Source organism: Bacillus rossius, chromosome 15 (genome assembly GCF_032445375.1).
Source record: "Bacillus rossius redtenbacheri isolate Brsri chromosome 15, Brsri_v3, whole genome shotgun sequence".
In the NCBI taxonomy this organism is placed as follows: domain Eukaryota; kingdom Metazoa; phylum Arthropoda; class Insecta; order Phasmatodea; family Bacillidae; genus Bacillus; species Bacillus rossius.
This window is the reverse complement of record NC_086342.1, coordinates 18,014,026-18,040,172: the sequence shown is the minus strand read 5'-3', so window position 1 is coordinate 18,040,172 and position 26,147 is coordinate 18,014,026. Positions and strand designations below refer to the sequence as shown.

General features: G+C 38.4%; 1 long non-coding RNA gene across 1 annotated transcript; it reads right to left on the bottom strand.

Moving 5' to 3' along the window:
- Positions 1-638: 638 nt before the first annotated feature.
- Positions 639-6,701, bottom strand: LOC134539347 (uncharacterized). Its single transcript, XR_010076294.1, has 2 exons — positions 4,653-6,701; positions 639-2,411 (listed from the first exon to the last, which is right to left on the bottom strand). It is a non-coding gene; the product is annotated as an uncharacterized LOC134539347 (long non-coding RNA).
- Between the last annotated feature and the right edge of the window lie 19,446 nt (positions 6,702-26,147).

Sequence of the window (26,147 nt, the reverse complement as noted above, 5' to 3'; positions counted from 1 at the left end):
ATCTGGGAAGACTACCCCCCCTCTACCCCAATGTGCAGGCCACACCGCGCGGCTTGTTACGACAGCGCGCCCCAGTAACTGCGGCCCGTGGCTGCGCCAGCGCGCGGCCAAACAAACAAACAAAATTCTGCAAGCCCGCAGCGCGCCGCGCCTACCCCGTGCCCCAATTACATGGTCACGCCACTTGCGCTGACGAGTGAACAGAGCAGCCAGCCCAGAGTCCCGTCAGTAAAGTCCCTAAATTTGATTTCAACAACCCTGCAAAATTTCAACCCGCGACATAACCCTCCCCTCACAGAGCTCGAGCCCCATCGAGCTACCTCAAAATTACAAATTGTCTTTTTCCATTAAACCATAACTATAAATTCCTCATTTCACAAAAATAATAATTTTCTTAGTTCCTTGCTGTCTGAACATACATCTAGATTCTGCATAAGATTTATTTTAAAACAACAAGTATTCATAAAATTAAATGTAAAACTTTTATCTGGTTTGTTCTCACAGGAACCTTCAGAGGCTCGAGTTCTCAATTCTAAAAAAATTGTTCTGTTAGTGAAGCTCTCTTTACAAATTAAATTACTGTTCTTAGTTTCTCAGTATTCGTTAAACAATGTGCAAATTCTTGATAATTATTATTATTTTTTTTTTTTCGGTTTCCGTTTATTACCATACTTCTTTCGTTCTTCAAAAAAAATTAAGTGTCCTTACAGTGTTTCAATTAATTAAACTCTTATCTCGTGAAGGTTGGTGCAACTCCTCGAAGTCAGTGTTGTCGAGAAGAGTAGCTCCCTGGGCTGGCCATCAGCAAACACCACTCAACTCCAACAGCTACTGGACTGGCTTCCAGGGCAGCTCACAACTTCTCCCCACATCTGCTTCGGAGTTGTGCCATCCTCATCACGAACAGATTACAATTCTGAAACATCATCAACAGGCATTACCATCACGCCTGACAAATACAAAACTAACTACTAAACTGCAATCGATGGGCAAGGATGCAAACACACAAAAAAATAAAATTAATTAATTCAACTGCTAACATAAAGTATCCCACCCTTAGCATAATCTAATCAGGCAAATAATTTGATAGGAAAAACTTAAGGAAGGGAAACATGACCTCCAATGATTTTCCCTAACTCTTGAGTCTTGATCTTCTCTATACAGCAAATAGTCCCCACGAAGTAACTGGGTTGAAGGTCAGTTCACATGGCCCACCCATAACCTCTTCTACTCTTCTTTTCTTCTGGGGGCAACCACAATGCCCACCAATCTCTCTCCATGGTGCCGAACCAGCTATCCCATGAGAGTAAACAACGTAGTCAATAGAAGCGCAGAGGGGAAACACCAATCTCTGGCTTGTCGAGTCATAAAACTGCTTTATCTTCTTCTTCTTCTGAGTAAAAATATCTGACTAACCTTGCTTCTATTCTTCCAAACAGTAAAAGTTCATCAGGTATCTTCATGAAAGAAACATTCTAACTAATAATTCTTCATTTTTCTTCTTCTTTATTTCTGTTAGTTGTAATAGAAGGCCATGTTAGGGAGGTTATAGGGAAAAAGAGTGGCCAATTCCCACCCCATCACCCACCTAGATCATGACTAATTAACTTTTAAACTTTCTATTTGAAACAAATAAAAAAAAAACATTTTTTTTTATTCAAACTTTTAAACTATAATTACTTTTACTTCATAACCTCAAAAGCTAATCAATAATTCTAAATGAAATTGTGATTTACTGCATCCTTGTTCCATCCGATCTGTTTGTTTATAACCTTTCTTGTAAAGTATAAAATTTTCAAACATTACTAATTCAAAAAAAAATTAAATTCTGGTGTCCTTTGAGTTACAATTAACTTTACTATTTCTTAGCTTGAAATAATTTAAGTTTTCAGAACTATTTCATTGTCTAATTCACAACACTTAAAAATCAACTCAAAACAACAAATCATCAAAATCAATAAGATCATCTGACCTACCTATCAGTACTGTGAACTTGAACTGTTCGTACACATTTATAATAAGCTATTGTATTTAAATTCCAACCTAAATAAGGTTTTAAAAAAAAAACTACTAATCCCTCTGTAAATTAAGAAAATTAACTTTAAAAATTAAACTTAAGGTATTAGTTCTTTTTGACAGCTACCACAACTCACTAGTTCCATTACATTACTATAACCTAAAAAGTTCTGTAAATAATGTTTATAACAAAAAAAAACTCCAGTTACTGTCTTCCATAAAAAAAAATAAAACTTTACATGACCTTATTAATCTCCACTTGTAAGTCCATGGCTGCCAGCTTTCTCTTCTCTTGAATCTTCAGTCTTGGCTCTTGTTTCAGTGATCTTGTATCTTGTCTCTCGAACTCTTGTCATCTTGTAAACTGGACTGCTGCTCAGCTCATCTTAAGGAATCTGTAACAGTTTCAAAAATACATGTTAATTTAAATTACATAATTCCTGTTCTTTGGTCCTAAAAAAAAAATTGTATTATTAGTACACATTACCCTGAAACAACATTATTATTCATTGTTTATTACTTAAAAAAAATGCTTTACCATAAAATCCTTTTTTGTTCTTTTCATTAGGCCTATTTATTTTCCTTCTTCTTAATTAAATTCTGCTTCAAATGTTAATCCTAACTTAAGACCTACCATCTATTTATTATTCATTACCTACATTATTTATGTTACCCTAAACTTCCCATAAGTTTCTAATACTTCCTATCAAAGACATTCTCTCTAAAAAAAAAATTTACTTGTGACTCTTAACTTAACAAACTTAAAAAAAACTTTTACACTAGACTTAACTTATTATTCATTCTTAGTTACTAAATTTCTATTTGTAAACTTTAGTACTTACAAACAAAAACTGCCTATTTCTCTCTACCTCTTAATCTCTTTCAATTATTACAATAATAATGTTACCTTGCATCTTTAAACTTTCTTCTTTTCAATTAAATTAGACATCTCATAACAATAAAAATTCTGCCTATACTCTTCTTATGGGTGTACAACCCAACAACAAAATTTCAAATTCTCAAGTTTCCTTATATTTAAATTATGCAATGCACATAACCTCTGTGGTGCCTGTACCCTTTTAGGCCTACCACCTTCTCCTCTCACAGCATGACTCTTATTCCTCGGGGTCTGTATTCACTGTTACAAATCAAATATCTCAAAAAAATTAAAAACAAATTTATTATTTTAAGAAAACAAAAATTTACATTGAATTTACTATGGAGCCTGGAAATCTTAATGTCTCACAGCAGCTAACATGACTAAATCCCATGGAACCCCAGGTTTACATAACCTGTGCCCAAAAATTTAAGCATACCAGGCTTTCTCTGCACTGGTTTTACAGCATCACACACTATTTAGGGCCCCTGATCTGCCATCAGTCCCAAGGAGTTTTCCCACAACCCCTCTCTACACAAGCGCCTACCGCATTCCTCTCAATTGGCTATCGGTTTTACGGCATTCTTTTGGGATCCGACCATCAAGTTAGGGCTAATCGAACACTAAACCTCCATACTTCCAAACTAATGTAAATCAATTAAATTTTCTCTGTAATTTCTTAAAATCCAAATAAAAATTATTCAAACATGCCCAAGAAACTTTCAAAAAAAAAAATTCATAATCTTATCTTCAAACCCTTAAAATAAAAATAAATAGATTACTCTGTTTTCTCCTTAATAACTGTAAACTGTCAACAAATATCATGTCGTAAATTTTAACTATGCTTACTGACTCTTAATCAAAAAATCTCATTTGTCCTAATTAATAAACAACCGATTTCCTTAAAATCTCACTGTATCTCTCACACTCAAACTTCACTGGCTGAATATCTCAATAAATTCAAAAACAATTATCTAAACTCTTAAAGAAACTCCTCCCCAATTATTCAAATTACTTCACCTTATTTTATTTCATTACTTAAAACACCTTACTCAAAAAAATTAATTAATTATCTAGCTATCTTCCATTATTATTTATTTACCGAACAAAACTTTCTTATAAATTAATTTAGTAAAATTCAATTTCACATTAGGCAAGTACACTAACTCTCTACAGCAATGTTTCTCATTTCCCTCCTTCCTAACTGAATCCAATCTTACTTAACCTCCAGGGAATTTACCTCACAAAATAACCAAAAATTTCACTGTAGTGCCTATCTGCTATAGGCCCACTACACAGGGGGCTCTAACCCCACCAACAAACTTCATTGAAATGGTACCCTATCCCATACAGGATAGCCACTTCGGTACTACCATGGGGAACTCCTGCCCCAATTACTCACAACTCTCAGGATTCTCCTGACCCTTAATTCCGTAGTCAGCCCATCTCCTATGGTCTGCGCTACAATTCCCTTTCTTCCCAGGGACACAACGCCTCACCTTAGGGTCCCTCGCCCTAATGAAAACATTAATTTTGTCTCTCTGTTCTTTTGGAGTAAATTCCCTCTATACACAAAAACTATCCTTCCCACTTTTCTCAATGCTTATCGATTTTATAGTGTACCTCCTTAATAATGTTTACAAATCCCAAAAAAATATTTTTAAAACCGAGGTAGAATTTAACTAACAAAAACATAAACAACTTACAACGAAACACTTCTAGCCTATACATCATACACTTCTTAAAATAAATTACTTACATACTGAAAGTTCCTCTTCTTCTAAAACACACTTAAATTTAAATTTATTTAACCAATAGTCTATTTTCTTATCGCTAAGTTACCGTACAGCTGATCAAAACAAGGTCACGGCCTGTCCACGTCTCCTTATGAGCCCGTGACGTCACCGAATTCCATCAGGTGCGCCAACCCTCGCTTGCGGTTCCTCCGTTCTCCGCTAGGTCTCAGCACCTCCCCGTCTCGTGTTCATTCTGCCACGTCCACTGACGTGTCGTTCTGAAACAACTCTCAACATTTTTCTAATTAAAACAAAACATCACTATAAATTCTATAACTCTCTTTTACATAAACTCTCGTTTTCTCTTTAATTCCTTTCTAACGTTTATCCTTCCCTCGACTGATTTAATTCGTACGTCTCGTCTCCTACGCGCACGAAAACAAAACAAACTTCTCTTGAAAATAATTCCTATTTACGACAAAAAACTTTATTTTAAATTATAATTCTCTTAACCTACAATCTTAAAATGAACTTCAATTAAATTAAACCACTTGCATTATCTCTAATAAGCATTTAACTTATAACGTATTCTCCTCACGTAATAATCCCCGATATAAATCTACAATAAATTCAACGACTTAAAACAACTTATCACTATAAACTTTATCCTTACAAGTATCCTCAAATAAACATCTGTTACGTCAAAAAAAAAATCTCAAAGACTTCCTCCACTATAGACTAAAATTCCGTAATCCTCTCCTCAAGTAAACTCTTAGTAACCTGCTATCAGAAGCTGAAACTAACTTAATAATAAACATAAAAATCTACCTCTCTCTCTCTCCAGAAATAGAACCTATCCGGCGAACTCTACCATTTCTTTCACGTGCACCTAGCCGGTGCCACCGCCATTTCTGTCACGATCCACCTTCAGAGGGGGGAGAGAATCGTAGCTCTTTACATAGAAACAACTCGCTTGGCATCAACTAGTCTTAACTTCATAAAATACTTTACTGTACCTAGGATCATAGGTTCGTCATCCCGTACAGGATGTCTGGTGAGAGCTGAACTAAGGAGATTTTGCAAAATAACATAATACTTAATTAAAATTATTTTATTCTTAAAGTCAAATACTCAACATCATTTTAAAGAACATTTAAATAGCGGGATTACAATTTAAAACAATAATCTCTTTACTTCCTTAACGATTGAACGACCTTACAAGAGAGAGAATGAGAGAACTTCACTAAACACTTCCCTAGTCCTTCCGAATACCTCAAATCATAATTAATACTTAAAATTAAAACAAAGATAAGTCCATACTCACATTTTCCGAAAAGCCTTTCTTGATCGATTACTTTAAAAAAATAACGTAGGGGCCTCTCCTGCCCTTGAAATCCCGAACGAACATTACATTTTAAAAACTATGACGCGTGACCCCTGACGAGGGCCATAGCCTCCGCCCGAAAGCTTGACGACTACATTATGACCTAACTTAAATTAAACGACTCGTGGCCTCTGGCGTCGACCATAGCTTCCGCCCGAAAGCTTGAATTCCTAAATCACGAACGAACTAACAACTCGTGACCACAGGTGAGACGCATAGCCTCCGCCTGAGTGAGCCTGAATTCCTACATCACGAACGAACTAACAACTCGTGACCACAGGTGAGACGCATAGCCTCCGCCTGAGTGAGCCCCGAGTCACCACTCACTTGCGCTTAAATTCGCGCGCCCTGCCGCGCCTACCATAACAAAAGCTCGTTATTGAAGTCAAATTTACTAAACAACTAACTAGAACATCTGGGAAGACTACCCCCCCTCTACCCCAATGTGCAGGCCACACCGCGCGGCTTGTTACGACAGCGCGCCCCAGTAACTGCGGCCCGTGGCTGCGCCAGCGCGCGGCCAAACAAACAAACAAAATTCTGCAAGCCCGCAGCGCGCCGCGCCTACCCCGTGCCCCAATTACATGGTCACGCCACTTGCGCTGACGAGTGAACAGAGCAGCCAGCCCAGAGTCCCGTCAGTAAAGTCCCTAAATTTGATTTCAACAACCCTGCAAAATTTCAACCCGCGACAATATAAAGTGAGATAGAGACGGAGAGATAAGTTGAGATAGAGCGAGGTATAGAGAATGAAATGGGTTAGATAAAGAGATATACCAATAGATGTATAGAGCTATATAGAGACATATATAGAAGATATAGAGATAGTGGGAAGTATATATGTAGATATAAAGAGATAAATAGAGATAGAGAGATACATGGATGCATATTGATGTAGATAGAGATAATTATATATAGAGAGATGGATAGATGATTTGTATATGTGGAACTACTTTAAACAAATTACAAAACAAAACTGAATGAGGCATTGCAATGCAGGCCGAGCATTAGCTAGATAATGGAATCTTTTCAATATTAGTAATCTCTTATCTTTCAGCTTTTTTCTATATTGCTTTATAAAGTCTAAATTACATACAGACCAGGTAAATAACTATAAACTGGCAGAACGTCTGTCAGGATCTGAAAGTGATATAAATTAATTTTCACACTTGACATTCAAATTAAGAAGACAATTAATAACTACACCCTGTGTTCAGCCCGGGCAACGCCGGGTATTGCAGCTAGTAATAGATAATAATACTAAAGCGCCAACTACAAGTATATAGGCCACGAATCTTCTAACCAAGAGGCCTTCTTTTTTGATACTTGGTATGCCATTTTAACCAAGTCATGTACAATGTCATGCGTATAGGCCAAGTGTATCCGAACCCAGAGGACTTATTTTTCGATAATTGTTATACCTTATAAACAATAAATGTACAATTTCCGTATCTTGTATCTTTTAAACAATTATGCCCTCTTTCAAGGAGAAAGACAAAAACCTCCGAAATGCCAGATAAAGATTATTACAAGAAAATAGACCAAATAACTGATCATGTTATATGCGTACTATAGGAACAAGTAAACCTGAAAATGCGTTTTGGCTCACATGACTATAATAACACCATCTGCATTAGACACCACCTGGCTACAAAGAATTCTATCTGCATTTGGTTACAATGCCTAATCTGTATTTTGTTACAATGAATCCAATTGCATTTGGCGACAATGACTCCATATGCTTTTGATCCCAATTCATCCATCTGCATTTGGCTACAATGACTCCATTTGCATTTGGCAACAATGTCTCAGCTATACCTTTGGCCACAATGCCTCCATCTGGATTTGGCTACAATACCTGTATCTGAATTTGGCTACAGAGCTCCAATTGCATTTGGAGACAAAGACTCTCTATGCATATAGCCCAAATGCCTCAATCTGCATTTATATTTAGCTATATTTCCTACATATGTAATTGGTGTTAATGCCTCCAACTACATTTCGCTACCATTTCTCCATCAGTATTTAACTACATTGCATTGGGCTATAATGCCTACATCTTCAATAGGCCACAATGACTCCAATTGCATTGGGTGGAAATGACTACAATTGCCTTTAGCTACAATGCCTCCACCCGCATTAGAATTTCACTGCATTGCCTCCATTTGTATTGGGCTACAATTCCTACATCTGCGTTTTCCTGCAACGATACCAACTGCATTTAGCGACAATGACTTCATCTTCTTTTTGCCACAATTACTATCTGCATTTGTCAACAATGCCTCCATCTAAATTTTACTATAGTGGTCATGTTTTTATTATGCTTCCATCTGCATTTTGCTATACAATGCTTTCCTCTGTATTTGATTACAGTGCCTCCATCTGCTTTAACTACGATGCCTGTAGCCTATGTGAATTTAACTGCATTACCTCCATCTGCATTTGGCTATAATTCTTTCGTCTGCATTTGGCTACAAGGATTCAATCTGCACTTGGACACAATGCTTAGGAGAGGAAGGATGAATGGGGAGACACCATCCTAAGATGTATCTGCTCAGTTGGGGATCTACATGCTGCAATTGCAATTTATCACGAGTATTGCTATTAAAAGTTCTTTATAGCCTTTGCACCTACTTCGAGAAAAAGAGGACACATTGAAGAAGAAGGTATTTCTGCATCAATGGAGGATATCTTTAATTACATAGAATGGAATTCCGACTGCCAATTCTTCTTGGAAGAGTTGTTGGAGCAAGTTCCGGGAAATACACATCATATAAAGACCATCAAGGAAAGAATGAGAGAAAAATATGGGGACCGCATTGTTATCTACAAAATTCACACAATAAAAACAGTTTCGTGCTTTTGTAGAGCAGGTGAAATGTTTTTTTAATGATATGTGGTATTCTTCGAGGTGCCAATATGAGCAAGCAGAATGGGAGAGAACCGTAAAAGCAGCTGCTACAATAATCTTGAAAGATATTGAGTCAATGGCATATTACAATATTCTGTTTTTCGACCATGTAACTTGAAGAAATTGTACCTTGCACACGCTCTCTCTTCATGGACTGCATTTCAGCTAAAGAGAGAGAGAGCAGAAAATTGAAAAGAGGCTGACATATATATTCCACGCCCTTATTGCTACTATTTGCCCTCGATCTTTCATATGCTCCTATCCTGTATGATGTTGCTCTGTTCATTCACAGAAAGTTTGGATCCAAAAAACTTGGTCAATTCACTCGCTGGTTTGGGATTCAGTGGGACATATCATGAAGTTCAACAGCTGTCTACAACATCGAAAAGCCTGTCCCAAGTGTAGCGTTCCGTCAATATGTCTTCGACAATGCCGATTTTCAATGTCTCCACTCTCGATGGTTGGAATACTTTTCACAGCATGATAGGAATAAAATGCATCACCCCTGCCTCATCTCTCCCATAATATGAAGAGGTCCAGTGGCTTAAATTGGCCCCCTCTGCCGCATAATTAGGCCACCTAGGTGTTCTGGAACTTCAGACTTTTGAACATCGGGTAATTAATGCATTACTGCAGATTACTGTTCATAACTTGAACATTCTCAATCCTATTCCAGCCGACATACTAACACACTTTGCACAATATACTATATATATGTTCTAAGTGGCTCCATTCAAAACAGCCTACTCCTCCAGGATTACCCACAATTCCTGAATTGAATGGATTTATGCAGTTTGTCAGTAACACAACTAATGATGAAAGAAGTGCAGTAACTTTCCTACCATTCATTAATACACCGCCAAGTGACTATAACACGGTGTACAGCGTTTTACAATATGCTTCTAATGATAGCCAGCAGCAAGGTGCCAATGTTTGTTTTGTTACTTTCGACCAACCATTGTACATACATGCACGAGAAATCCAGTCCGGGATAGTTTCCGTGAGATTAGGAGGATTTCATACAACCATGTCCTTCATGGGGTGCATTGGTCACACAATGGCAGGGTATGGACTAAAATAAGTGATATACCTAGTTTATGGTGCAAATTCAGTTGACAAGATTTTAACTGGGTATGTTTACAGCAGGGCCATTCCAGGACATTTATTAATTCAAACTTTTTTTTTTTATCTCGGATCATTTTGGAAGAAGAAAAGGACGATACTATAATAATTTTGAGCAATATGGACGACCTTACTGTACAACAGGTTGAGGTGAATGATTTATTGGCATCAATTTTAAATATAAATTCTAGAATGAGCTTGATCGTGTTAAAGAGAACGGACCTGATTTATGGGTACAGTATTTTAACATGGTTTCATTGATGAAGAAGTTCAAAATTCCGAGCACCATGGTGATTCGAATGGCCATTTGTCCTGTGTTCAGAAAATGATACAATTTGTCCATGCAAGTGGTCGTTTTCAATATGCAAAATGTGCCCATCTATATGTGCAAGACGTGCTAGATGTGAGAACTAGCCACTCACCCCACATGTGCCCAAAGGATTTTGCAGATAAGGGCTACGTGAAAGATTATAATCTGGTCATGCTGCTCAGTATCATCTTTACCGTATTTTTATTAGTTACCTACCAATATAAAAAGTGCTAGAATCAGCATTTTATCAACTTGGACCATTTTACAATGTAGGCTACCTAAACAATAAAATTTGCAAAACTTGTGTGCGATTAACATATGTCACAACATATATAATATATGAAAAAAAAAAATTTGTGAAAGAAAAGAAATTGGCAATGCTTTACAGTAAAATTTTATAACTTCTTTTAACAGCCAAATATTGGCTTTCACTCATTCATCAATCTTACTCTACAGTTGCAAGCATGTGCGTGAGGAGCCGTTGGCTTATTTAACATCGTTAAAATTAATTACCATAAAGTTTCATTTGGCACCCCAGCACGCTTGGTGCGTCCGCCGACATTCACGAAAGTGAATATGTACGAGTTGACGGCGCCAGACGCGGATCCGCCATCTGGACGAAATCAGCTAAAAAAGTGAGCTTTGCGCATGCGTGGAATTAGGGTAACAGATGATATGACAAAGAAATCCGTGCCCTAAAAACAAGAGACTGGCCGTGTTCTATCTTGCACTAGGAATACAGTCAAGGAACAGGTGTAGCATATTTAACAACCAATTTCTAGGGCCATGCATATTTCGCGAAAAGATTCCCAGACCAGCTGAAAGTTAAAACATTGTACCTATCATCGTATGTGTTTCGTGACTGGGTGAGTTTCTTTCACCAGGTACATGTCGATTGTGACAACACCAATCACACGAAGTCAGTGCGGAATCAAACGCGTCTTGAGTGGCTCGGTAAAACAAGGCGACGACCTCTCTCGCAAGACGGCCGCCAATCACAAGGAAGAAACCGCTGGTGCGGGTATACCTTGTTGCAGTCTAATAGACGTTCGGTTTTTTTTTTTTCGCGAAAATTGCCTGCCCCTACCAATATCCTTATTTCTCGTGTCTTGACGAATACCTAGAGACTGGAAAAATTCGTGAATTCATGTCGCGATAGGCTAAAATACAAATCGTTATACCTCAGTGCTGCCTCTGCTATTGGTTCACAACTCACCTGGATGACTCTGGGCCAATGAGAAACACCCAACCAAAGCTTTATCGAATCACTGGCTGCTACGCTGGAACGTCTCACAAGACAGCAGCCAATGAGTGGGTGGCATTTGACCGTAGAACCGTTTGTACGTAGAACTATGGAGTTCATCCTAGAGGTCATTGAACCCGTGAATTTTTCCGGTCCCTATGAATAGAGTCCCGGAAATTTCGCGGATTCATCTGGCCTCAGGATAGAATTCAAAGTTATAGGTGTGCTCGACCCATGTGAACTTTCCCATTGGTTGATTTCTTAGCGAGAACATTTTTATCCATGTTATTTGGCACTACCTGATTCGCTTACTTCTCTCCTAGCTGGGCATCATTGGCTCACGGTCGTAGACGGGCGTGTCCAAACAACTGCGTGCCAATCATGAACACAGTGCGAGAGTGTGAAGGTTTGCATTCTAGCTTGCGACTTAATGAATCCGCGAAATTTCCGTGGCTCTACCTATGAATACCGGTCTAGAGACTGGAAAGAGAGAGACTCAGTCAAAGCAACACACACACACTCGTGGTTGGCAGCCACGCCGAGACCTGTTTTCTTTCGGCGGATGTGCGCAAGACAGTCGCTCTGGTTGGCGATGATGTACCGCCGGCCGGCGTAATTAGGCGGCATTTAGGCCGCAGTTTGTCTTCACCTGCTCGCGAGGAGGCCCAATTAAGACGGAGGAGGAGAAGAAGAAAAGGAATGGATGAACAGCGTGGGGCTGGCCGTGTGGGGGGGGGGGGGGGAGGGTTAGCTAATGAATTTATCTCTCCCGCGCGTGTGTCTAAATCCGGCAGGGCCTGCGGACGAGCATATACACATCCCTTGCGGCGCGTAGCCAAAAAGCCAGGGCGGAAAAGTCTACGATCCTCCGACAAATCGATCGGTTCCCCGAACATTCCCGAAGTTTCGCCTCGCTCGTGCAACTTCGCGGTCAGAATAATAATAACAACAAAAAAATATTCAAACAATTTTGCGAGAATCCATACATTTGTTAAAGATTTTAAAGTTTTTTTTTTAATATGTATGTACGATCTTTAAATGATTTAGGCCTACACATCGGGGAATTTTGATTTAATGCAGTTTTTTTTACATACGCCATTTCAGTTTTGCGCTGTTTGTCATGGAGAAATTCAGAAAAAAAAAAATTAAGATTGAAGATTCACAGAAAACAAGATTGAATCAGCTGAATGTCGGACAAAAAAAATGTTTTTATAACTGATATAATTTTACCAACGTTTCCTTTAGTTGTGAACACCATACGTACAGAAACCTAACCTCCAGGGTGATAAAAATGAAGACGAATTATCGCAAGAGTTGAAATACTTTACAATCAATTTTAAATCTCTTACTAATTACGTAACATACCTAACATAACAAAACTTTTGCTTTTACAGCAGCAAAAAAAAAATCCCTTTCGACAATATATTTTAATATTTGTTAAATTTCTTATCATAATCCTTTAATGTTTAATCATATATAAATAAACAATGTTTAAATAAAAGTTAAATACATATAATTTAATTTTTTACTTTTACAGAGGATTTCTTTGGAAACCAGTTACCACGTAATAGTAATACTACTACAGCAAATATGTATATTGTAAAATTTTAAAACACAATGCTATGGTTATTTGTGCATTTATAAGATACGTTTTGGAAACAATAATGAATATTTATTGTGCTTAAGTACGAAAATTAGTTCGAAATATTAAATTTTGATTGAAGATTTATGCAAGCATACTTTTTTAAAACTTGTAGAAAAGATAATTGAATTTTAAACAATTGGACTTTAGTTCGAAATATTATGCTCATTAATGTTTGCCGAGGTATCATGTTTATTAATTATTTCATTTTTTTACGTACCCTACTTTGCACAAACACACAAAGTTTCTCAGGAAATTTAAAACTCACAAAATCAAGCTTATGCTTGAGCGATACTAGTCTCTTTATGCTAAGTGCAGTTTTTTTAACTGTACTGTCCATAAAAAGTAAAAATAATGTAAAAGAAAAATAAATATTGCATATATTACAAAAACATATAAACATACAAAGAAACTAAAGAAAACAAAAAATATCCTTGCAAATAATGTTTAGGTAGGAAAATGAATTTCATTGAATGAATAGTTCATGAAATTTCAAATCATTATTAAAATAAAAATATATGTAAACACGGTTCCACAAGAAAAGAAAATCCTAATCAAAAATTAGAGAAATGTCATCATTAGTTAAATTACCCAGCCAAGATTGATACTTTCATCGCAAATGCAAGGGTAGGCATCGAGTTCAATTCTATAAACAGACCTTAAATAAAAATAACAATAAAAAAATAAACATGGCGTGTGAGACCAAACCTTAAAAGAAAGTATAAAAAACAGTTTCGGTGAACACAACCCACAAACCCATTTGCTTTGATGATTAATTAACTCTCAAATGCAGGCGAAAACACGCTGCTCTGTGCAGCAGAGATGACGGCTGAGTCACCGCTCTAGCATACAAATCGCGCCAGAGAAAGCTAATTCTTTGAAAACAACCATTCTTTCTTGCTGTTCGATACAATGTTAGACCACCACATAATATATACCTATATATAAGTTAGAAATTGACAAGAGATAGCAAGCTGTGACGTAGTTAAAGTCTTTTTTCACCTCATAATCACCGAAACGCAACACCCAAACACATTTTGCAGAAATACTACTGGACCACGTCTGGAGACGCACAGAAAACAATCTTCTGTACTTTTACAAAATATTCCTTAGGAAACCAGTTGTTAAGAAATAGTTTGTAATACTACAAGAAAGATATTTTGATCTCTGTACAAACATTGCTATGGATATTTTCGCATGTATGAAATACGTTTTTTTATAGAGATATTGCAGAGTTTTATTTTACGAAAATTGGTGCATAATTTTGTATTTTAACTGACGTATCATTCAAGAAATTTTTGTTCACCCATGGAAAAGATAATTGAATATTCAATAATTTCACCTTATTTTGTTCTATCATGTCTATTAATGTGCGCGGGTAATACCGAAAAGTAATTCAGAGAACTGTCTACAAATAACTTTAACTACTGGAAGTACTGGGACAACACAAAGCATAAATGCCCGGGCAAGAATCCGAACCAAGTATTTCTGCGAGCAATATTTTGTAGTGACACAGTTGTTTTCGTGTAAATGTACAAATGTATTAACATCTGTAATTTTAAATGAATATTTCTGTTCCATCTACAAAACATTACAGCGAGAGTTAAACAAGTACGAATTAATAGAATTTTTTTTGTCACTAAGCACAGTCCATCGCGTAAGGTGAAAATCCTATAAAACTGTTTCCACATGCAAACACTGAACTTCCTTAAATGTTCCTGAGTGTCCCGCAAACATGGCGTAGGTGAAGAGCTGTAAAAAATAAAACAACTTCGCACATTATCCCTGTAGTAATTCAGCGTGGCCACGCCTGAAAAAAAAAAACAAAGAAATGCGACACAACTTACGTCGCACCAGTGTGTGCGAAGTGTGGTTTATGCAGCTCCGTTTTTTAAATTTTTTTTTATTTTCGCAGAATAAATATGACTATGATTTCATTTTTTTTTATTCCTTGGGAAGATTTATGCGCCTAATTGTTTTTTTATGGCTGCATGCGTCATAGCGCTTTTCAAGTGCGTCATCAGAGTTATTTTTAAGACAGAGAGCGCCATTTGATAGTATCACTGCAGTGCGTTCCTCCGTAAGTCTTCGAGCAAGTCGGTGCCAACTGTTTCGCCATCTACGCTAGTCTCATAGCTTAAATCCCTCCTTTCCATAGCTTTGTTAACATTACAACGTACCCTATTACTTCAAGTAGGGTGTGACGTTTCAAATGAGCAGCTGTTACTGCATTATAACCCCCACCAGGGGGTGCAAGTTTATTTGCGCACGGGGCATTTCCATTGCTCATATTTTGCAAGAAACATGTAATAAAAAATTTAACGCGAAAATTCAGACGTAAATTAAAACGTGATAATTGTGATTTACAACCTTGGTAGTGTAGCCCTCATACAACTGGTTATATTTACCGATACATACTTGTAGCAACTGTCCAGTAAATTCATGCCAACATATTTTAATGTTTGTTGAATTTCCTATCATAATACATTGACCTATTAATCATATAGTTCTGCAATTTTCAATTCAAAGCTAAGGTTGCTTGTCGCATGATTAAGGTCGTGTCTGATTCAAGTACAGTCATGTATTTGCGCAGTTCGGACCTGTACAATTTTGGGCTTCTAAAAACGGAAACATCCAGCCGAACAGATTGTTGAAATTAAAATTCGTTCTTTCGCTAAAAAATTAAACTCCAAAAAAATATTTGGGGAAATTAGTAATTTTGTTCCATTTATTACTGACAAGCGAATTCACAGCAAACTACTTGCAGATTTTACTTTTGTTTCATAAGTTACGATCGTTGAAGGCCTGTATAATACGCCTTTCTTTGCTGAAAATTTAGTTTAAAAAAATTTATATAGGTAAGTTTTTGGTTTATCCCAATGAATTATTTAAAAAAAAATATTTTACGAGTTTTTAAGTTACTTTAATGTTCTGTAAAATTTTCTTTTCCCGAAAGTACGCATGTGGTACAGAGATAAGTCAACTTTTGCATACATGCACACTTCACTTTCGGTTCGGACAGACAGGGTGATGTCACTCTAAAGTAATAGTGCAGACAAGAACATACTCCAGTGCGCTGCGCAATTAGTCCACCCGCCTCACAGCGGCGTCAAGAAAGAGAGGTAGTTACAGGCGCTGGCCCTGTATCTCTATTCACTGGCGGCTAACTTCTTCGAAGAAGGCATAGAGAATCTGGTGTTACGACATGACAAATGCCTCGATCGTTTTGGCGATTATGTAAAAAAATAAGTAAGACCCTTCTGAACGTTTGGTAATACAATTATAATGTTATGTAAATTTGTCTATTTTTTATAGCACATCGGACCCCTCCCATCACCCCACTGTGGACGGCCATGTTGTAAGACGTAATGACCGCCATTTTGATTACAGTGCTGACTGGAGGCATCAACCATGAAGAATCGCTTCACTGATAGTTGCAGGTTCTGCCGCTGGAAGGCGCTAGTGTAGCTGTGCTATACACATTTAAAGTGGACATAGTGGTGGTAGTAATTTTTTTATTTGCAGCTTTGAGTAAGCTACTTGTTTCATCTCCAAAACGTCCAAATTATTATTTAGTATGGGAAATTCAAATCAGAAAAACAAAATCTTGACTCAACTGTGACTCACAAAGTGTGTTGAATGACTCGCAGAAGGCAGCAGGGTAATTGTCCCTTACTGCGTATCCAGTTATATAAGCCTATTAAAATAAAGAAATGAATTGTTTGCAATTGTTATTCAAAGCTGCAGAATTACCAAAATAAATTTGATTTTTAAAGTATGTATAAAACTGAGCAACACTGTACTCGGGAGCAAGTAAGTAGTTGACAGTGTTTGTGATGCAAAGAGAGACCGAAATATATTTGATTTTGAAAATATGAATTATATAACTCGATAGAAACTGAACAATTCCCGGCAACAGTTTCCGCTCCGACAATGTGGAGCTCGGAAAGTCAATCGCCACTCCGGGTTTCAAACGGCGCCCCTGGCGGCGAACGAAGACAAGCTCTGAGCTCGCGGCACCTAACAGAGAGACATAAGAGTCAATGTCGCGACTCGAGGGCCCCGTCGCTTCCCAGGGGGGCGTTCACCGACGCCCGCGAGCCACCGCAGATCTCACAACATTTCCACGAGACAAAGAGCACGTGTTGTTTTTACAGCTCGGGCGCTGACTTTTAGAGCTCGTTCGTCAGTCTGAGTGCGTGCGAAGGGGGGAGAGAGGGGAAAGATGCCATCATTTACGGGCCAGTAAAAACGTCGCTCTATTTCCGTGTCGCCTTGCGTCCGCGGACATCATGCACGGTAAAAAAAAAAAATCCAGTACACGTGATATAAGTGAGACTTCTTTGACAATGCAAGAATGCAAGCCTCGGCTTGTACTGTAAGTATATCGTAATGGGTAAAACGGCAGTGACACAGAGATAAATAAGACAATTTTCTAAAAAAAAAAAAATAAAAAAAAAACCAGTAGGTATATATATATATTTTACACTTCAAAATAAGCTCAAACCCCGTTTTGAGTTGCTCCCTGCCCAAATACTCCCTTACTAGATGCCAGCAAGTCAAGTGTCAGGCGCAGGCGGGTTCCTACCGCCTCGACCCGCCTATCCCTGCAGCATGGCGGGGTTCAACCTGAGCCGCACGCCGCCACGTGGAGCCCGCGGCCCGACCAGTTCTCTGCACCGTCCGCAACCTTTTCTTCGTCCTTTTCGCATTAAAATATGGCCGAACCCCTAACAACCAGTTATGCCCAAAACCCCCAATGCGGACAAAAATGTCCAAGTGCCCGCCCTTGCTTAGTAGACATTTTCTACTCTGTCCAACTCTTCTTCCGGAACCATCCTTCTGTTTCCTGTAACCAACCTGCTTGTTATTAATGCATGCAATTTTTGCATCCCGCATGTCAGTGCCCAGGGTTTCCCATGTGTCTATGCAGGTTTTACCTGGAACCAACTTACGTTGGTTATGGCTAAAACGCTGCCATGGCTGGCCAATTCCCTCCTAGCACATGATGCATGCTCCCTCTCCCGCATGGCTTAAACCCTGCATGATTAGAGCGTATAGGCTTCAGCCTGAGACGCACTTAGAGTCTAGAGTCTTCCCTACCTAGATCCCTCCCAAACACACTTAGTTTTAGTTAGGTTAGGAAAAATTCGGCCGAGTCTGCTGTAGTGTCTCGGGGCGAACGTCTCTCTCTCTCTCTCTCTCTCTCTCTCTCTCTCTCTCTCTCTCTCTCTCTCTCTCTCTCTCGGGCTGTGGGCCACCTGGGGGCGACTTGGCAGTGCCATCAGCTACCCGCCGCGTCCCGTGGGTAGCGGACACAGGATCCCAGCTCGAGTTCAACGACCTCGCTGGAGTGACTGCGAATAAACCAACAGCAGTCCACGGACCATTGGCCGGTCTGGTGGAGTCGCCTACCGCTCTCCAGAAACCCGAAACACGTGCACACGGGTAATGTAACAGGAATTTGAGAGACGCTCTAAGCATTAATTAGGAGGGGGGGGGGGGAGGAGGAGGAATCAAGTGCTAGCAGAAGGGAAAAAATCGTCAGTGGCTGCTTCCGAGCACCTCCTTAAAAGAATCTTCAGCTTAAAAGATCATTAAGAAAGTGCACCTTAAAGGACGTAAACATTTTATTATTTTTGGTTGATCTTCTGAATAGTTGCAGAATCTTTACAGAATCGCCGATGTAGCTTTTCGTAAAAGGACGAGTCACATGCATCCTTCCTTGCGTCCTATTGGCCTTTAAAGCGCTCGTTGCGCCATCTTTTAGTAAAAAAAAAAAAAGTGAGCGAGTCTTTCGGTACTTGTCACAGAAGTGTAACATCTAACCTTGGTAACGAGCAAATCCGCGTGTTTTCATGTCGCAAATACACTCGAGCCTTGGACACGAAATTTAACGACTTTATTTTTTAAAATAATGCTGAGCATCAGGGCCGCAACTAGGGGGGAGCAAGCGGGGCATACGCCCCGGGCGCAGAACTGTGGGGGCGCCGAAATAGCTTGCATTGTAATTCCTTCCTACTACAACTGGTAACTGGTAAAAAGTTTTTTAACTTGCATGCCAGGAATGTCTAATCTGATTTACAATATAACGTCTCAACATAGCACCATTTTTCCGTGGGAGGGCCCCCGAACCCCCGCTTTATTGGTGTGGTATGTGCAAAAAAGAGGGGGGGGGGGGCGCATGAATCCATTCATGCCCCGGGTGCCAGAGACTCTAGTTGAGGCCCTGCTGAGCATGATAATCATACGCAAAATGTGTTTTCAAGTACAATTCGGGACGCGAATCGCACGTAGTTTCCGCACCCGCCGGTAGAATTCGCTGCCGGAATAATAAAAGTGGTCAGAGAGCAGCACGATCGCTACGTCGACTGCCGAACCATTCTATTAGCAGAAATAAATTTTAAAATTATTATGAAACAGACCCGATACAAGCGATAAAGAATCGAATATATATATATATATACTAATATCCCGGTTACAAACTTTTTTGACAACGAATGTTATAAAAAATAATGCCCATCTTGTTAAAATTTATGAAAGAGCGGAATTCGATTGGAACGGAAACGGGTAGACAAGGTGCTACCATATTTGGAAGTCTCATAAATCTCGAAAATATGGCGGACATGCGTAATTCTTCCATATATATTGCTTTCAAAGATCGCAGAATACACACAGCACATAGATATTAGGAAATAGAACTATATAACAGCACAACTATTCTTAAATATTTTATGTTATATTTTATTGTCATTAAAATTTTTACAAATTAAGAAATACGTTACAATTCTGGCATTACACTTACGTAGTTAATATTCAATTGCATAGTTAGCACAGCGTTCATCATACTGTAGATACACAAGATGTTAGTCTACATATATTCGACACTAAGAAAATTTAAATAATTCCATGATGAAATTTGTACCGGAAAATCTCAAATGTTGAATCAACTGAATAAGGTTAATGTTTGTTTGTAGAAATTAATTACAGAATGATTTACGTTGTTTGAGAAAACACAAATATACATAGTACATATACTTAAGTCATAATGTTATACAAAATTGTACTTAGTTTTTAAAACGGGATAATATTTTTACTGTTTTCTCCTAAACTGAATACTTTCCGTATATTTATGATACTTAACATTTTTAAAAGAATTTATACGTTAAATTTAATTCCCGAGTTTCGCATTATAAGTCTAATTGCGACATGAGAACGCATGAATTTGCTCGATACCGAAGTTACAATTTTTTTTTTTAACTCGGTCAGAATATGCTTATACAGTTACGTCCCAGATTTATATTCTGTCCTGCACTTCTAAAATAAACCACTCGGTGTGGAAACTTGACCCCGCCATCACTTGGAGAAGCAGCTACATGGCATGAAGTGGCTCGAACAAAAATCGCCAGTTCGCACTCATCAGACCATGATGCACCAAGGTGGAAACTGAAACCACGTTTCGCGCGACATGTGACTATGTGTTGGATAAACCCGTAAAAGAAAAACACTTAATCTGGTTTTGTAATAAAAAAAATCATGTAATATATGAATAATTAGGAGATGCAAAGATTTCTGTTATGCCACACCACGTAATATGTGGCTCCAAAATAGAGTGAATGATTGTTTACTGGTTTGTTTTGATCATAATAGCTTATGCATTACTTCTCACAATCACTGTAGCTGTTTTAGCAATACATTATGAAAGCTACTATCTAGCGAGTGGGCTCGAAACTACTTGAAAAAACTAGGCCTGTCTCGGCAATTGGAGTTTCTCCGCCTGTTGTTTAAAGTATAACAATGCACTGACCTTTATCTATTACCGCGTTTATACTAAAATTTCATTCCGGATTCAACTTGGAGTGGATTTAGGTATCTAGATTGAAATTTTACTTAAAACACTTTGTTGTGGACTGAAGTTGGAGTGAAGTGAGATAATCCACTCCACTTTTGGAGGTGGACTGGACTGAAGAATCCGGATTGAGATTTTACTTTAAACACGGACTGGAGTGAAAAGAAAACACGCACGAGCAAGCCGCCGTCATATTGCATTGTTTGTTATTGGTCTCGTTGCATTTCAGGCATAATTTGTGAAAATGGCAAAAAAAGAGCAGAGGAATGTGTGGAAGTAGAGTTGATTGTTGGACGAAATGATTGAAAAACATCGCACCACAACATTTTCAGTCCATGTTGACTCCAACTTCGATCTTGTTTACATTTCAATCTGGATTGTGATATTTACCATAAACGCATTTCGTCAGCCCATGTTCGTTACACATTCACTCCGAGTTCACTCCACTCCAGGTTCAATCCGGATTGAAATTTTACTCTAAACGAGGTATATGGCACTTGACCGCGCGGCGCGCGCCACTCGGGTGAGAATAGCTCCGTGTGGTGTCGTGTGACCGCGGTGCAGCACAGCCACAGAACAAGGAGAGAAATAAAGAAGTGCGACTCTTAGGGCCGGTTGCACCATTGAAGATCGCTGGTCGATCCGAGATCAAACGAGGTAATGAACCAGGATTGTCACACAAACGGATTGCACCATTCGAGTTCACCTTCTGACAGAGGATTGAGGTGAACCACTGTTTGAACCACCGAAATTGATGGTTCAGAGCAGTTGGATCCGAGATCTTGTGTATTTTTCGTTAGTTTGTTGTGTTTTGTAGTCGTGTTCGCATAGATACTGCTTTGTTTACAATTGATATTTTAATGGGCTACAATAGTTTACAGGAAATTGAGGCCGATATATTTTTAAGTATGCCCGAAGTATGTTAATTATCATCATAATGTTCTTAAAATATGATGCCAATTCTTGCCAAGCTTCTTCCTTCTGCTTACAAAACATGCCACCAGTTATCTTATACTCTAAAATATCCATTCTTTCTTATACCAAATCGACAAGGATGATTTTTTCTTTTTCAGAGAAAAAACTTGTTTTAGGTACTGAAATTTTCTTTTCCATCGTCATGTGTACCCCAGTCAACTCACAACCGACCACATGTTTGTAATCAATGAACAAATAGGCTTGTATGTTGTATGTAAATATCACGATGCCAACATTTACAGCAAGAACTTCAAACATGCTAAAGAATATTCTCTGTGACTAGACGGAATTCAGAAGCCAATAGAAAATTTGCTTTCATTTTACAATCGATCTTTACCAACCTAAACCTAGATCGTGAGATCGAATGCCAGAACTCGTAAGTTCACTTTGGTGCAACACATATACACTGGATCTCAGATTCGACTTGAGATCACACTCAAACTAAGATCTTATGATCTCGGATTCCGAACAGTTATTGGTGCAACCGGCCCTTAGAGCCCGTCTACAATAGTCCGAACCGGTGCGTGGTCCGTGTCCTTATCCGAATGTGAGTGACGTCACATTGTCTCACCGAAAACTGCCCTGTCCACAAATGCGATGTCCGATGTCCGGATGTATTGATTTCTAAAGTTGTCACCAGAGCGCAGTAAATGTGCCAAGCCAAATGTTTTTTTAATTGTTTTTTTTAATTGTTTTTATGCTTTGTAGTTTGAGATTGAACTCATGTAAGTTATGTAAGTTATAAGTGACTTACAACACCTTCCATTTCCTTCATTAAAAAAAAAAAAAAACACCACGTTTTCAAACGGGAACCGGAAATTCAAATATCGTGTGTTCTGTTCTTTTTCTGTGTCCGAAGTACACAGGTTGGGACAAAAAGTTCAAATTGACGAATGTCTTCGGACCAGGTAGGTTCGGACCTTCGCCCACTTGACGCATGACGTCAGAGGGTCATGTGGACCAATCGGCGACGAGTGTCCTTCGGACACAGTTTAGGACATTGCTATTGTAGACGGGCCATTACAGTGGAAACCGAAACCATGTTTCACGCGACATGTGTCGCTATCTGTTGGGCTGGCCCACAACTGCCAGCAAATAAAAAATCGGAATAGAGGTTCTCATACAAAAGTTAATACGTTTTTTTTGGTTATATTAAGTTATCTCCTTGGCGGCGCAAGACTAATTTAATCGATGCGAAAATACTTCATGCTGTTTTGTAATAAACCGTCATGTCATAAATAGAGTAGGAAGTGCAAAAACTCATTATATTTACAAACCACAAAATTAGTGGCTACCTAAGAGTGAATTTTAACTGGTTTGTTAGCCTGATAATAGCTTATACATTACTTCTAATAAATTAATGTAGTTATGTCAGCAATATATTATGAAAGCTACTATCTAGCGGACGGGCCCATAACTAATTTAAACAACTAGGTCTCAGTCTCGGCAATTACAGTTTATCTTTATCCCCCCATCAGGGATGTTAGACAGTGGCTCAACGGACCTGGTACAGATGCCACTAAAAGCTGGTATCTGGAAAAAAAAACTGGTACACTCCAAGATCTTACACTGACAACGATCCTGTAGATTTTGTTTCATAGATTATATATATAATTATATTTATATAAACTACTTTAAACGATATAATCTATGGAAACATAAAAGGTTACACACTTGATGACGCCATGACGGCAATACGGCATGGCGGCATGGCGCTGTGATCAATTTATAGAGAACTAGCTTCTGAAATTATAAGGTGGCCATAAAAACGTTAGCACCTTGTTCATAGGCGTGCGCACGGTAGGTGCCACAGGTGCCTTGGCACCACCATTAGGGTTAACGTTATTTTGTTATTTACAAGTAGAAATAATACATACTTACAAAAAACCGTATAATTTCCAAAAAAAAAAAAATATGTTTTCCAATCGTGTCGAGTTACAGATACGTGCTCATAACACTATCAGTATATCAATTATCAATCAAACCAACTATACACACGGAAACAAGCCAGGTGCAATTACTTGTGTTGTACACGCGGGCCGCGGCTACATAACTTTTGAAATGTAAATACTTCTCATAGTTCTCCTCGTATTACATAGAATGCGCACTCGGTGTCCACTGTTCACTCCACTCGGCAGGCGCACATAATAATAGCCACCGTCAGCCAGGGTTTATTTAAAAAAAGAGAGAGAGTTTAGTTAGTTAAAAGGATAGGCTTACTCGATAACTTATATGCAGTCGCCGACAAAACATTTTTGTTGTATTACAAAAGTTAAAACTTTTGCCCACTCTTATTTGTGTATTTTTATTATTTTAATAATTTACATATTTTAGGTATGTTACAAAAACTCTCTTCATTTGTTGATTTTAAAACTTAACATTTGAGAATTTTTTTCTAGCATTTATTTGGCGTCTTCAGAAAACATATAAGTACGGTTTTTCAAAGCCACCAGCATGAATTCCGTGCAAACAATTTGTGCAATTTACTTTATGGCTCAAGAAAGCTTAAAACTGTAAATAGTTTAGTAGTTTTTCTGGTGATTATAATGTTCAAAGCCATAATTTGTCATAAAAAATGTTAAAATTTTTACATCTGTGTATTTAATGTTTTTGTTCGGAAACACCTTAAATAGCACCATTTTGCGCTTTCAAATCCAAATTTTCCCGGGGGAGGACCCCCGGACCCCCCGCTTTAGGCTCGGGGTCCGTGAATGACAGGGCTGTTGTGTAATCTGTAGGGACCGGAAAAATTCGTGGATTCAATGACCTCTAGGATAGCCTCCATTATCCTTTTCATTTCTCAAGTAAACACGCGTGTTCATTGGGTACTAAATTGTGAGTCGTCTCCACTGGGTAGCTTGTGATTCGACGCTTCTTTGGTCGATAGTCTCTCTCATTGGCCCAGAGAGCTCCAGTTAAACTGCGAGCCAATATCAGAAAACAGCAGAATTGTACACATTTTTGAATTTCAGCCTATCATGAAATGAATCTCTAGTAATCTGGCACCACCAATACTAAAGTCCTGCGCACGCGTATGCCTTGTATGAATACTTTCAATTAAATTATCACTTAAAAATTTCTCTTAAAATGCCGTTTTATTAATAGTATACAGATGGAATTATTAAAACGCAACTATTTGAATTATTCGTCCATGCCTAATGTTAATTGTTAATTCATGGCGCATCGCGCATGGGCTTGGTCGATGTTCAAAGTTGGTATTTCTGCATACCAGCACAATTTCTACTTGGTACATGGTACAAGTCCCTGAAAAATGGTATGTGTACCAACAAGTTGGTACGTCTAACATCCCTGCCCCCCATGAGCACAGCGGTTGCTGTACTGGCGAAGGCCTCGTGCCATTGCCTAACGAGCGTTATTGGCAAAAGCATAGACAATTTTGTCTGTTGACGAGAATATCTGAAAACTGCTCTGTGGCTGTGCAACCACAGATCAAAAAAAGAGCCTAATCGTAACCGATGTACTTGTTCAACTCTTAAATTGCCTTTAGAATATATATGCCATATAATATAACATTTATTCTGTGCAAACATATTAGGAATATTGTGACAACAGGATCCAGGGAATTATACTTCACTTGGTAATTGCAATTACTAAGTTGAAAAAGCGAACATTCAGATCACGCTGCGTTTGGCCGGCTACAAGCAAACCAAATTACAATACAATTGTTTGGATAGTATTTAACATTACTTGCCATCTAGCGGCAAAGTCTGCAACTTTCAGAGATCATTGGCCATGGAATGACAGGAGACACGTTATGCAGCGCATTCTAGCGGCAGCGCCTGATCACACACTATCTAATTTGTGATAATGATATCATGGTTGTCCAAAATATACGTTTTTTCCCCCGAAGTTTTATGCAGTTTTGGTTATTTACTATGGATTGAAAAGTTTGTGCAAGGAATTGAAAACGCAACTAAGAGTGATCGAGTTACATGAAGTCATTGATCGTGGTATGCAGTCTGACGGAACATACATACAATACACTACACGTTGTGACCATCCCCTCCCACATAGAATATAAGCTCGCGGCAATCTGGGCAAGGTGCGTGTATTCGAAATAA